Source organism: Xenopus tropicalis, chromosome 9 (genome assembly GCF_000004195.4).
Source record: "Xenopus tropicalis strain Nigerian chromosome 9, UCB_Xtro_10.0, whole genome shotgun sequence".
Classification (NCBI taxonomy): Eukaryota; Metazoa; Chordata; class Amphibia; order Anura; family Pipidae; genus Xenopus; species Xenopus tropicalis.
In genome coordinates, this window is record NC_030685.2 from 24,012,315 (window position 1) to 24,027,555 (window position 15,241).

The window sequence follows — 15,241 nt, forward strand, 5'->3', positions numbered from 1 at the left end:
ACCAAGGCAATTACCAATTCTATACGCAGGTCATGTCAACCGGGGGAAAGTCAGTGCCAAGCAAGGAATGAGGGATAGATTACAATATGAATTAGGGAAGAAGCTAAATCATACACAAGGAAAACTTTGCAATACAGGTATGGGACCCATTATCCAGAATGCTCAGGACCTGGGGTTTTCTGGATACCTTAAATCTACTAAAAGATTATTTAAACATTAAATAAACCCAATAGAATTGTTTTGCCTCCAATAAGGGGTAATTATATCTTAGTTGGGATCAAGTACAGGTACTGTTTTATTATTACAGAGAAAAGGGAATCATTTAACCATTAAATAAACCCAATAGGATTGTTCTGCCCCCAATAAGGGGTAATTATATCTTAGTTGGGATCAAGTACAGGTACTGTTTTATTATTACAGAGAAAAGGGAATCATTTAACCATTAAATAAACCCAATAGGGCTGTTCTGCCCCCAATAAGGGGTAATTATATCTTAGTTGGGATCAAGTACAGGTACTGTTTTATTATTACAGAGAAAAGGGAATCATTTAACCATTAAATAAACCCAATAGGATTGTTCTGCCCCCAATAAGGGGTAATTATATCTTAGTTGGGATCAAGTACAGGTACTGTTTTATTATTACAGAGAAAGGGGAATCATTTAACCATTAAATAAACCCAATAGGGCTGTTCTGCCCCCAATAAGGGGTAATTATATCTTAGTTGGGATCAAGTACAGGTACTGTTTTATTATTACAGAGAAAAGGGAATCATTTAACCATTAAATAAACCCAATAGGACTGTTCTGCCCCCAATAAGGGGTAATTATATCTTAGTTGGGATCAAGTACAGGTACTGTTTTATTATTACAGAGAAAAGGGAATCATTTAACCATTAAATAAACCCAATAGGGCTGTTCTGCCCCCAATAAGGGGTAATTATATCTTAGTTGGGATCAAGCACAAGGTACTGTTTTATTATTACAGAGAAAAAGGGAATCATTTTTTAAAGTTGGTTTTATTTTCTTTTAATAGAGTCTATGGGAGATGGCCTTCCAAAATGCTCACAGAACAACTAGCAAAATTAGAAACAAAATTTCTCTGGCATATCTCAGCTTTACCTGAGGGTTTAAGAAAGTATGCAGTGCTCTAATAGGTCATCTGATATTTTGAAAAACCCTAATTCTAATGGCTGAGGCTGAGGCGTAAGGTGTCAATTTGCATTTACTCATGCAGAGCCAGTCTACATAATCCAGGAACTTCGACACTGGTGTATAAACCATAGTTTACCTCAAGAAGAGCGCAATTCAATAAATATGAATACAAAATACAAATCCACAAGGATTTGAAGCTATACGAACAGCTAACAATTTACCCTGTTCTAGCTCGGTTTACAGGAAAGAACACTGTGGCAAAATCTTCCACTGTGAGTCCCAGGGAAAATCAATCTGTTAAAAATGTTTTTTCTACTGAAATTTCTGTACATATTCCATAATGCACCCATAGTGCCCCCCCAAAACCTTCTTTAAGGCATTAGACTCTGTTATAAGGGGTTTTATATGGTCAGGAGGAAGCACAGAATGTCTTTTCAGACGCTACAAGTTCCATTAACTGGGGGTGGGTTGGCTCTGCCCAACTTTGAAAGATACTTCCTCGCCAGTCAGTTGGTGTACACACTGACTGGCGGGTGTAGGGTACTGAGTGCCGCCGGCTTACCTGCACATCCAAAGAATTCAAGTGGAACAGATGGACGGGGATACTGGGGTTTTGGTGGAATTTCTCAATAAATCAGTCTAAAACACAAATTTTTTAAGCACAATCCTTCTATTTGTAGAGGAGTATAATTCACTGGTACATTTATAATTTTTATACAATATGTCTCCTTTAAGCAAATCAGGGCTAGTTATGGAAAGAATCACATGACTTGACCCCCCTCCCAGCTGTATATTTTCTTATTGTAACAATGGGTCAATGAATCATGCTCCAATACCATTAAATGGTGCAATTACATTGGTAAAATGTCAGGCACATGTGATTCTTGCCATAACTAGCCTTGATTTGCTTAAAGGAGACATAGAAAAATGATAAATGTACCAGTGAATTATACTCCTCTACATATAGAAGGAATGTGCTTAAAAAATGTGTGTTTCAGACTGATTTATTGAGAAATTCCACCAAAACCCCAGTAGCCCCGCCCATCTGTTCCACTTCCTGCTGGCTGAATTCTCTGAATGTGCAGGGGGCTGGCGGCATTCAGTACACTGCACTGTAGGATAGGAACCAATCAGCAGCTAGGCTGACCTGATAGGGAACTGAAGCCTGTCTTTGCTTGTGTGAGTGCAGGGCTGTGATCAGAGTCGGACTGGCCCACAGGGATACCAGGAAAACTCCAGGTGGGCCCAGGTGTCAGGGGGCCCCCATGCTTCTAACCATTTGGCCTAATTCATTCCTTATTTTTCTATATGAACAAAGAGACTAAATAGATAAAAGAATAGAATATAGTATGTAAAGATAAAAAACTGGGAAAATATAGAGGTTGAGTAAGGAGTGGAGTAGAAGTAGTTTGGAGAGTGGCCCCATGGCCTAAGGTTTTCTGGTGGGCTTCTGGGGTCCCAGTCCGACACTGAGCCCAGGCATCCCCAACCTTTCTTACTTGTGAGCCACCAGTTTCAGACTGGCCTGCCGGCATACTGGGAAAAACCCCGGTGGGCCCCGGCGGCCCAAATCTGATCCTCCCCAGGGCGCTACTGTGATCCGCCATCTCCCTCCCCTGATGCGCCGCAGGTAAGTTTCATTTAGGAGCTATTGGGGGAGGGGGTCGGAGGGTGTTGGGGGCCTCTGGGGGTAAGTGTGTGAAGGTGGGGGCCATTGGGGGTGCAGGGGCCCCTGAGCCAGAAGCCCCGGTGGGCCCTGCACCCCCCTGTCCGGCCCTGGCTGTGATTGGCTCTCCCCCTCCTACTGTGCTTCTGGCAGGGACCGTTAGGACACACCCACCCTTCATTTCAAACACGGACGGAGAAGTGATAGGATCTATAGAGAGCTCCAATAAAGGGGCCATTTTTACAGATAGGATTAATGTTTAGCACAAAGGGAAACCAGCACCATATATTATTCATAATTGCCTACAAAATTAGGGTTTTTCTGTTTATCCAATATGTCTCCTTTAACACAAGTTAGCAACGCCTATTGATGCAGCCCACTAGTGGAATCCTGAAACTGCTGCCACATCCAAGATGGCAGTAATTCCAGAGCTCTACCTGCTATTGTACAGCAACATTAATATTTTGCCAACAGACATTGTGGTTATGTGAATTTATACCATATAGTTAGTGATGAGCAATTTTTTTCACCAGGCAAGGATTCGCAGCGAATTTCCACATTTCACCATTGGCAAATTGTTTTGCGAAACTTCCACAAAAATTCACCACGGAAAAAATTTGTTGCGCATCAAAAAGAGTTGTGGTCGCGACAAATTGGGTGTGCGGTCACGTAAAAATGGGCGCGGTCGTGTCAAATAAAAGACGCAGATGACAAAAAAAGACACGCAACAAAAAAGTTGCAAATTTTTCTGACATTTCACTAATTTTTGGGTGAAGCAAAATGGGACAGATTCGCTCATCACTACATATTTTGCAATTTAGAAGAAAGGTTTTACTATGCAGATATGGGTTTATATAAAACAGGGAATTTTGAGCCACTTCATATTCCTGTGGACATGATTCATCATTTCTTTTTGTAACTTTTGTTTTCATTCCTTTGTACCATTTAGAACTCTATCAGCTGCCCCCAAGCATGGTGATTAAATCAGATCACCCTTACTTCTGTAGTGTGCTTGAGTTGTCTTGAAACTATTAATTACTATGATTGGTCAAGGGGCAAAAAATTCAGTACTGACTCCTAGCAACCCTTGGAAACCCTTAGATGACAGCAACTTTGAAATATAGATGTTCTTACTTGAAAACAATCATAATATATGGGTTAGTAGGGCTCATTAAGGATTGGAGGAAGAAGTATCATGAGTTTGCCTCTTGTCCTCTCAAATAATGAATGCAACATTCTTATTAATTAAAAGTGAAATTATCAAATAAAACATTGTTTTAATTTTCCTTTTTACTTTATTGTAGCAACACTTTTCAAAGTTACTTTCAAAATTTTTTTTTCCAAATGTGGTTTATTTTGGGACAGCCATAAACAGCCATTAACTTTCTGATCATGTACATTAACCAATTAAGTGCCACAGCTAATACCACCCACAATCTTTTATGAAGAAGCTTTATGTCTGACATATTGTTAATTCTAATGTTTCTAAAAAGTATTTCTGATCTGTTCCCCACATCTTGGACAATTAACAGAACGTTCCCAAGGTCAACAGTGAGAAAATGGTTTATCATGTGAAAACTTATGCATTTTAGTTCCACAACAAAATCAGGTTTTCACCAAACAAAAAACCCGAACCGAAAAAAATAGAACAATAGCAAATGCCCCCTTCTAAGTCTGTGAAGGTTCTCATTCATCCAGGTCATGGTATATGTGTAGTAATAAGTCAAATTAACTTGAAAAACCTAATATATTAGTGACAAAAATTGGTCACCGAAGTCAAAAAAATTGTTGCATATTTAAAAATATGACGTATGTAAAAAAAAATGCGCGAGCAACAAATTTTCTTTTTTTTAAGTGCGAGACATTTTCGCCGTTTCACAAATTTTTCACTGTTTCACAAATCTTTTGAAATCCTTCAAAAATTTTCGGCAAAGCGAAACGGACAGATTCACTCATCACTATCTATTAGGTATTTATTTGACTTATTACTACAGATATACCCTTCAGTGTTGGCTAGTATACACACACAGACACTTTCTTTTACCGCCTTAATTGTTATCTGCTCTAAAAATATAATTTTATTGCCTACTGTGACTGGTTTGAGTACTGATCATGTTATTTTATTGCATTTTTTTTTATTGCCTTGTGGACTAGTGTAACTGGAATTTTGACCACTTAGCTGACTTGTGATTTTATTTCCTTGAGTGATTTCATTGAAGTTCTACATTGCTGCTAATTACTTTTGGCACCTAATTTAATTGCCTTTTATGAGAAGGTGAGCAGAAATACCACAGGGGTCAGCCCTTGGTCCTTTGCTTTTTAACTTGTTTGGGCATAGAAAGTATTCTATTTTTGCTGATGATACTCAATTTTGCAAAACTATTCAACTGTTCAATGCAGGATGCTGCCACTTTGCAGAGTGATTTAGAAAATATTGGAAAACTGAGCATCAAAATGGAAAATGAGGTTCAGTGTTAAAAAGTAACTTTGGTAAAAAAAAAAAAAAACTAAGGAGATTGAGTCACATACTGAATGGTAGTGTGTTGGGGGTATCCTTAATTGAGAAGGATATGGGGATTTGTGTAGATAGTTATTCCAGGCAGTATCATTCAGGGGCTATTAAAAGCAAATAAAGTGCTGTCTTGTATAAAAAAGGGCATTGAGAACAAAATTTTGCCTCTTTATAGATCTCTGGTAAGGCCTCACCTTGAGTATGCGGTGCAGTTTTGGGCTCCAGTCCTTAAGAAGGATATTAATGAGCTGGAGAGAGTGCAGAGACTGCAACTAAACTGGTAAAGGGGATGGAAGATTTAAACTATGAGGTTAGACTGTCGAGGTTGGGGTTGTTTACTCTGGAAAAAAGGCACTTGTGAGGGGACATGATTACTCTGTACAAGTACATTAGAGGGGATTATGGGCAGATAGGGGGTGTTCTTTTTTCCCCATAAAACCAATCAGGCACCAGGGGCCCCCCCTTTAGATTAGATGAACGGAGCTTCCATTTGGGTCAGTGTCAGTGTGGGTCTGTATGTTGGTCTGTATGTGAGTCTGTATGTGAGTGTATAGATAGGTCAGTATGGGTCTGTATGTGAGTGGATAGATAGGTCAGTATGGGTCTGTATGTGAGTGGATAGATAGGTCAGTATGGGTCTGTATGTGAGTATATAGATAGGTCAGTATGGGTCTGTATGTGAGTGTATAGATAGGTCAGTGTGGGTGTGTATGTGAGTGTATAGATAGGTCAGTGTGGGTCTGTATGTGAGTGTATAGATAGGTCAGTATGGGTGTGTATGTGAGTGTATAGATAGGTCAGTGTGGGTCTGTATGTGAGTGTATAGATAGGTCAGTGTGGGTCTGTATGTGAGTGTATAGATAGGTCAGTATGGGTCTGTATGTGAGTGTATAGATAGGTCAGTGTGGGTCTGTATGTGAGTGTATAGATAGGTCAGTGTGGGTCTGTATGTGAGTGGATAGATAGGTCAGTGTGGGTCTGTATGTGAGTGTATAGATAGGTCAGTATGGGTCTGTATGTGAGTGGATAGATAGGTCAGTGTGGGTCTGTATGTGAGTGTATAGATAGGTCAGTATGGGTCTGTATGTGAGTGGATAGATAGGTCAGTGTGGGTCTGTATGTGAGTGGATAGATAGGTCAGTATGGGTATATGTATGTGAGTGTATAGATAGGTCAGTATGGGTCTGTATGTGAGTGTATAGATGGGTCAGTATGGGTCTGTATGTGAGTGGATAGATAGGTCAGTATGGGTCTGTATGTGAGTGGATAGATAGGTCAGTATGGGTCTGTATGTGAGTGTATAGATAGGTCAGTGTGGGTCTGTATGTGAGTGTATAGATAGGTCAGTGTGGGTGTGTATGTGAGTGTATAGATAGGTCAGTATGGGTCTGTATGTGAGTGGATAGATAGGTCAGTATGGGTCTGTATGTGAGTGTATAGATAGGTCAGTATGGGTCTGTATGTGAGTGGATAGATAGGTCAGTATGGGTCTGTATGTGAGTGGATAGATGGGTCAGTATGGGTCTGTATGTGAGTGTATAGATAGGTCAGTGTGGGTCTGTATGTGAGTGGATAGATAGGTCAGTATGGGTCTGTATGTGAGTGGATAGATAGGTCAGTATGGGTATATGTATGTGAGTGTATAGATAGGTCAGTATGGGTCTGTATGTGAGTGTATAGATAGGTCAGTATGGGTCTGTATGTGAGTGTATAGATAGGTCAGTGTGGGTCTGTATGTGAGTGTATAGATAGGTCAGTATGGGTCTGTATGTGAGTGGATAGATAGGTCAGTGTGGGTCTGTATGTGAGTGTATAGATAGGTCAGTGTGGGTCTGTATGTGAGTGGATAGATAGGTCAGTGTGGGTCTGTATGTGAGTGGATAGATAGTTCAGTGTGGGTCTGTATGTGAGTGTATAGATAGGTCAGTATGGGTCTGTATGTAAGTGTATAGATAGGTCAGTATGGGTCTGTATGTGAGTGTATAGATAGGTCAGTATGGGTCTGTATGTGAGTGGATAGATAGGTCAGTATGGGTCTGTATGTGAGTGGATAGATAGGTCAGTGTGGGTCTGTATGTGAGTGGATAGATAGGTCAGTGTGGGTCTGTATGTGAGTGGATAGATAGGTCAGTATGGGTCTGTATGTGAGTGTATAGATAGGTCAGTATGGGTCTGTATGTGAGTATATAGATAGGTCAGTGTGGTTCTGTATGTGAGTGGATGTATAGGTCAGTATGGGTCTGTATGTGAGTTAATGTATAGGTCAGTATGGGTCTGTATGTGAGTGTATAGATAGGTCAGTGTGGGTCTGTATGTGAGTGGATGTATAGGTCAGTATAGGTTTGTGTGTGCTGGGTTTACTTGGAAGGGTTGAACTTGATGAACTTCAGTCTTTTTTCAACTCAACTTAACTATGAATGCTTTAAAAGCATGTTATTTCTTACTAACCTCATCTCTAACACTTTTATCAAACCATAAATACTGATGAGTGAATCTGTCCCATTTTTGTAAAATTTGTAAAACTACAGAAACACGGCAAACACAGCCATTTTTTTTACAGCAAATTTTAGCCAATGGTGAAATGTGGAAATTCGCAGCAAATCCATGCTCATGACTACTAGTGATGAGCGAATCAGTCCTGTTTCGCTTTGCTGAAAAATATGCAAAACGGCAGAGAAATTCGTGAAAAGGGCAAAAATGTGCAAAACAGCGGAGAATCCGCAGCAAATTTTCACTGAAGTTTCACTCAACAATTTGCAAATGGTGAATCCATGCCTGGTGAAAACATTTGCTCATCACTAATCACTAATTATAAAGATTTTGCATTGCAATGTCTCTCCTTGCTTATAAGGGGAATATACTGACCTGTATACTTGTTTAACAACATTTTAAAGATATTTCATTTTCCTTCTGTGCTCAACCCTATGAAAAGCCTTTCCCAGTTAATAGATTGTAGGGCTGCCCTTATACTGGCACATCCAAATATTGTGTTTATTTACTCCCTTATAGAGTTGTCTCTGCAACATAATCTCAAAGGAGTTTATTCCTTAAATGCTCACCCATGTGAATGCTAGAGATGAGTACATTTTCATTTAGCATATTTACAAACCTACTAGCTTTTTCTGACTTGGCCACCCCATTACTCCAATTAATGTCTGGATAACTGAAGTCCCCCATAATAACAACTTGACCTGATTGTTAAGCCTCTTCCATTTGTAATAGTAATACATACACTAATGATAATTTTCTTGCACCCCTTTAGACCTGCTAAAAATATATACCCAAAGGGATTGCACACCGACCCCATGCTGTCCCTGGTAATTTTTTGCATGTCTCTGATTCTGGCTTTACATGGACAAACTCCTCCACCCTTTTTAATTCCTCTGCCTTCCTAAATAAGGTGTAACCATTTAAATTCACAGCCCAGTTATATGTTTCTTCCCACTAGGCCTCTGTGATACCAGTTATATCATAATTTTTAGCACTTACAATGGCCTTCAGCTCTCCTATTTACCTGACAAGCTCCATGTATTAGCCAGCATACAGCGAAAATTACTACTTTTCCCTCTGATGTTTATATAACGTAATAAAGAGTTACATCTAAGGTTACTATTAGTCTGTTTTCAGACTACAGGGGAAACAGGCGGATCTCCTTAGCTGGTAAACTGTATGCCCCCCTCAGCCACAGAGTATTTTACAAGATATGTTCTTATAATGTTAAACAAATATCTTTCTTCACTGAACCTGAAAAACTGAAACAAAATGTTTTTTCCCATGAAGGAAGTAAAAAGTTGTTTTGCAAAAAAAGTTTCTGCCTTTATGCTAAAGAATCTGGATAGTCTATTAGGGGCTAGAGATGTAGCGAACTGTTCGCCGGCGAACTAATTAGCGCGAACATCGGGGGTTCACGAGTTCGCGAACTTTTCGCGTATGTTCGCAATTTTGGTCCGCGTGGTGTTTTTCCGCTGCGTTTTTTCTCGGCCTAAAAACGCTGCACAAGCCACACATGGCGTTTTTCAGCAAATCCCGTTTCCATGGTGCTAATAGTGCGAAATAGCAAAAAATGCTGCGTATTTCCGCTAGGTCTGCCAGCTGCCTTTGTGGTTTTATGCAGAGCTGTGTCAACAAAGTATTTTTCAGAGAAATTTTTGCCCTTGATCCCCCTCCTGCATGCCACTGTCCAGGTCGTGGCACCCTTTAAACAACTTTAAAATCAGTTTTCTGGCCAGAAATGGCTTTTCTAGGTTTTAAAGTTCGCCTTCCCATTGAAGTCTATGGGGTTTGCAAAGTTCGCGAATATTCACACTTTTTGGCATAAGGTTCACTACATCCCTATTAGGGGCTGGGCATATGAAATGCACTTATTGATTAGATTTAATAATACTGCAGAAGACACATATCACCATGATATTGGAATGGCATCATTTCTGGCCGCCAGCATTAGCAAGTGGTTCACAAAACAGTAGTGGCTATTAAGGCAACCCACTAAGGGAACCCTGGAATTGCTAACAGGTCCTGGCTGACACTCTATGGTTCGTACCATGTGCCCACGCTAAGGTCAATTTCATCAGGAGCCGACTGACTTGCTTGAGTGTTGTGCAGAGAATACAGGGATCCCAGGGGAAACCCACACAGAAATAGGGGAACATACAATTTCATGCCCTGGTTGTATTAAACCAAGGACCTCGGCAAAATGCAAAATGAATGCTTTCATCATTCTTATAGATCAGTATAACTGGTTCCATTGTTATGTTTTTGAAAACTTTTGGACTGATACACAGCAAAACTTTTTGCCCAAAGGTACCTTTACAGTACGTAAAAACAAAATAGCAGCACTGTATGCAGATGCAAAAAAAGGTGACAGTTTAGTAAGTGCTAAAGTCAACATTTTGGGCTCCACTTAGTCCTTTTCCAAAGCCTACCCTTGAGTACAGTAACACAACGTATAGAGGCACAGGTAGGGATGATTGTGATAACATTCTTATATCCAATACTCACACTGTCACTTTCTTTTTTCAAAAGCCACTTGATGAATCTTGTGAAGTTCCTCTATTAATTTGACAGACAAGAATTATAGATGTTCTGAAGCTTTAGCATCTACAGTCAATAACCTAAATATAAACCAATCATAGATGCCTGGATGCAAACTTTAAAGAGTAAAAAGTCTTTGTACATTAAAAAAAACAATAATTAACCTTGAAATCTATTCACTATTCACATCATCAGATGAGCGTGTCCCCGAACTTCTCTATCACATGCATTAGTTAATATTTTAACTGCCTTTTTAAATGTTTAACTTCCTGGAAGTAAGAAGGAATGGGTAGTTAGATTTTTTTGCATGTAATATTAGATTTGTTTCATTTAATTCTCTTTTCATTTCATTAATTTAATTCTCTTCTACTTGTCTCACGGACATACAGTATCTGAGTCTGTAGAGACATTTATATTATATATTAATAACAGAACTAGACTCAAATGTATAGTACAGTATCTTTTTATTGGAATAGTCTTCCCAGAGTTGAGAGATTTCTTATAATATAATATAGGTCAGCACAGATAGGTCACAACTTTTGGAGTGCTAAAACCTAATATATATATATACATATACACAAATTACACAAATACAAGGTACTGTGTAATTAATACAGAAAAAGGAAATCATAAACATAATTATTTTCTTAAAATAGACTCTGTTCGAGATGAAGAGCACCAAAGTCTCTAAAGATACCAAGATCCTTACTTTTCTTAGTTTCACTCAACTTCTTTCCTCAGTGGTCTTTTAGGTGACCTCTGTCCATAAACTCACTTTGCTTATCATCTGACATACAGTAGTTTACAGTAGTATGTTTAATAAATTATTTAAAAAAAATATGTCATCAGACTTCTAGCATGGAAGCTGGTGTAAAACAATAATGTGAGAGGTGATAGGTTATTCTCTGACACAATACACCTTGAGACTTCTTGAAATGCTCATTCAGATAAAGAAGTTTATTGATTCGGTGCACCAAGCACAGATTAGCAATACAGCATTCAACAGCTTTAGACAAAGTTGTCTGAACCTTACCCTGTTACATATTCTTTTATACCCTAAAATAAACATTATTAACATTAATGATTACATATTAAGGACTTTCTTATCTCATTGGTTGATACATTCATATTCATCATAAAACCATGAAATCATTGAATTAGACAATAAAGTGTCACCTGCAGAATGGTGAGATGCCCAAAGACACAGGACTTCATCTTTCATCTCTCATTTCCCTACTTTTAACCCAATGCTCTTGGAACACATCATGATCATTAAACATGGTATCCTGTTTATCAGAACATTTGCAGGAACTTTCAAGACACAAAATATTTGATACAAAGCATAATTAGCTAGAAGGTTATCTGAACTATTTGAGCAAGACCGGTTCAGGCGAAGCAAAAATAGACTCAACACTCAAAATAAACAACACATGTAAGAATATTTTTATTTTAATCTGTCTGTAGTTTTGTATGTATGGTTATATCCAAAAATTAAGACTTTTTCCTTTATATGTCATGGAGAACTGGCACAACTGAATTACCAAAAGTATGGAACCTCTAATGTTTCCACCATATAAAATAATGAACAATATTGTACATATACTGTAATGAGTGGGCCATATACAGGTTGGCTTATGGAGGGGCCACATTATTCCCTATCACTGTACCCTTGATATATTTATAGTAGTTATTACCAAACAGGAAATAGTTCACTCCTAAAAAAATTCTATAAGTTGTACAAAAATATTTGTTCACCTGATGCAGATTCCTCAGAAAGTCTTAGCCTTTTCTCAAAAGGTCTTAATCTAACCCACAGTCAATATAAATTGACAAAAAGAAGAAGGCTGACATAGTGCTGGTCACTATAGCTCTCCAAGGTGGCTGATGAAAATCTTTTTGTAATTTGGGAAGTGTATAAAACAGGTATAATAGTACATTCCTTCAATAGTTGCTCTGTAGCAAGTCCTGCTTCATAGGCTGTTTCCACCAAAAGTGTAGGATTAGCCTTCAAGCATGATATACAAAGTACATCAGGCATATAAAACTAGATATTTCCTTAAGGACATACTATTGTCAGGTCTGGCCACTGGTGTGTGACCAGCAGGTTGGAGCTAAATAATCCCAGAAACATGCTTTAAAGGCTGATTAGAGAGCAAAGGCCAACAAAGTGAAATGAAGCAAATAGATTCAATGGGCCAATAACGACAGTAACAAAAACAGATCAGAAGTAGAACAAAAATAAGATTCAAGATACAGGCCTGTGGTGAGGCAAAGATAAAACAGAGTCCGGTAACAGGCAAGTAGGTCAGGGCTGGCAGAAGACTGGTAAGTCCATAAGGCAGGCTGTGGTCAGTGGCAGGCAGCAGGCTAACAAGGTTGAGTAACAGGCTGAAGGTCAAACCAGGGAATCCACAGAATATGGGTATCAGGTGGGGAACGGAGAATGGGAACAAAGAACCAGGCAGGGCACAGGCAGGGAATGCAGGAATCAGGAATCGTGGAAAACAGGCTCAGGAACAAACGCATAACAGGCTCAGGAACAAACGCATAACAGGCTCAAGAACAAACGGTGATAGAGCACTGTCTGTTGTAAGGAGCCAGCTTATAAAGCCCCTTAATTGCTCGACCAACACCACTTGTGATTAACAAGATGGGTGGAGACAAAAGGGAAACAGGTAGAGATGCTGGATGCACATCAGAGCAACTGACCAAGCCTCCTATGGCTCATTAGGTTAATGCAGACACAGTTATATATAAAGTTCAATTCCCCGCAGATCCTGACTACTATACACATATGTTAAATATTCTGCAGACCTGGCTTAGTGCAAATTCTATGATTTTGGTAATTCTGTTGTGTCAATATTTGTTTAAAACAAATGCCTTGAAAATTTCTGCAAAGGGGTTAAACAATCTTAGTAGATTTAAAGTTATATAAAATAAAAATGAAACTGAAAACAGTATTAGTCTGGCTGTTCACATTCTCTCCACTCTTGGCTCTGACTCCTAAAAACAATATTGCAAGTTTTTACCTGCAACCATTAACAAATAACTTAACAACTTTTTAAAAAAAAAAAAAATGATTAGTGGAAATGCAAAGGTTGCATAGAATCTGTCATTGACAGATATCAGAAGCAAAGGCAGACAATCATCACTTTCTAGCATTCCAGGCAATATTGTTTACTAAGTTTTGAGGAGACAAGGTTTGTGTCAAGATTCTGCAATGGCACGAGAGTGAATTGTGTTTGTGTATAATACAGGTGTTTTGCTACATGTCAAATTGGGTGCGGTTGCGTAAAAAATGTCCGCGGTCGTGAAAAAACCTGCGGGCGACAAAAAAAAAAAGACCAAAAAAGACACGGGCAACAAAATAGACGGGAGTGACAAAAAAATTGCCCGACAAATGCGTTTCGCGAATTTTCCGTTGTTTTGCAAATTTTCTTGCCGTTTCGCAAATTTTATGGCAAAGTGAAATGGGACAGATTCATCACTACTTATGTGCAATCAATCTTTCAACCTTTTATTTTGCCTTGCAGTGTGTATGTAAAATGTGTGTAAGATTGCACCTTTTTTTGTCATTTTTAATTAATGTCCACACAAATTGTTTAATGCAAGACAGTGTCCTGAAAATGTAACTAATTATGCTGTATTTTCCGATCATGCGAATGAGGCTGGTAATGATAATAATGATAACCCCTCAGGATGCCCACAACAAAGCACATCATAATCGTAAGCTCAAATCCACAAATAGTACTGTTACACCAAAACTACTTGAACCAGAAAAAAATCGTTTCCATAAGTCTCTTATCAATTATCAAAAATCTCTCATGAAAAAATTGCATGCTTTTCATCTTGATCTGTGTATCACCACAACACGTTACAATAAGAGTCATGGACAACAAGCCTCATACAAGGCAGCTCTGTTAAAGATGTATGAGCAAGACTTAAATGTCAAGGATCAGCATATTTCTTTGTTGGAAAAACAAAATGCAATTTTAGACAACATAATTAATTGTCAACAGGACTTGAGCAAAAACTTGCTAAGTGTTATAGATAGCAGTCGAGCAGTGGCAACACGCTATTGTAGAAAAGATAGTGCAGATAGTTCAGCAAGTACTTCTTCAAGTACAACTCACCAACTTTGCAAAAAAAAATAATTTCCCATATTCTGTTGATATGCTGAGGGGCAGATTTCTTTAAAGTGTTTAATTAGAGTTCATCACTGTAAATTTGCACCAATATCTATTTATTTGTTTGTAGATATGTTTCTATTAATGGGTGCATATAGAGATGATCATTTAATAAACACACATCTAAAATGAATTGAGATTGGTTTTGCTGTTTTGTGCGCTAATTTCACAATTTGCTAAATCTTATACAAACATTAAAGAAAAGAGTTGTTTTCATATTTTTTACAAACATTTTATTTTGTTTATTTTTTCCAGCCAAAATTTGGTAGTAACCAATAATGTTACAAAACATTAACATCAGTCCTATGTGATTATAGTGCTATGTAAATAAACATTTATCTTGTTACTATTTCACATATTTGGTGATTAACACGCGGAATGATTGAGTCCGCCACAACTATTGTGCTATCGTGGTCAACTAGCCACTCCGAAAAGCCTTTCCATTAACAACAATAGTCGCCAGTGGAAAGCCTTTTCGGAGTTGCTCGTTGCCTGCAATAGCAGAGATGGTTGGGACCTCTCCCCACTGCTCCGTATGGGAGTTGAAAGGAGCACCTCGCGGCTGGGGGGGTTGCGTTTTGCGCATGCGCACTCGTGGCTTGCGCAGGGGGGTTCACGCATGCACACGGGTGGAGGGGGAGGCGACCAACAGGGGCGGCCTCGGGGCACCCAGAAGACAAATCCAGCCCTGG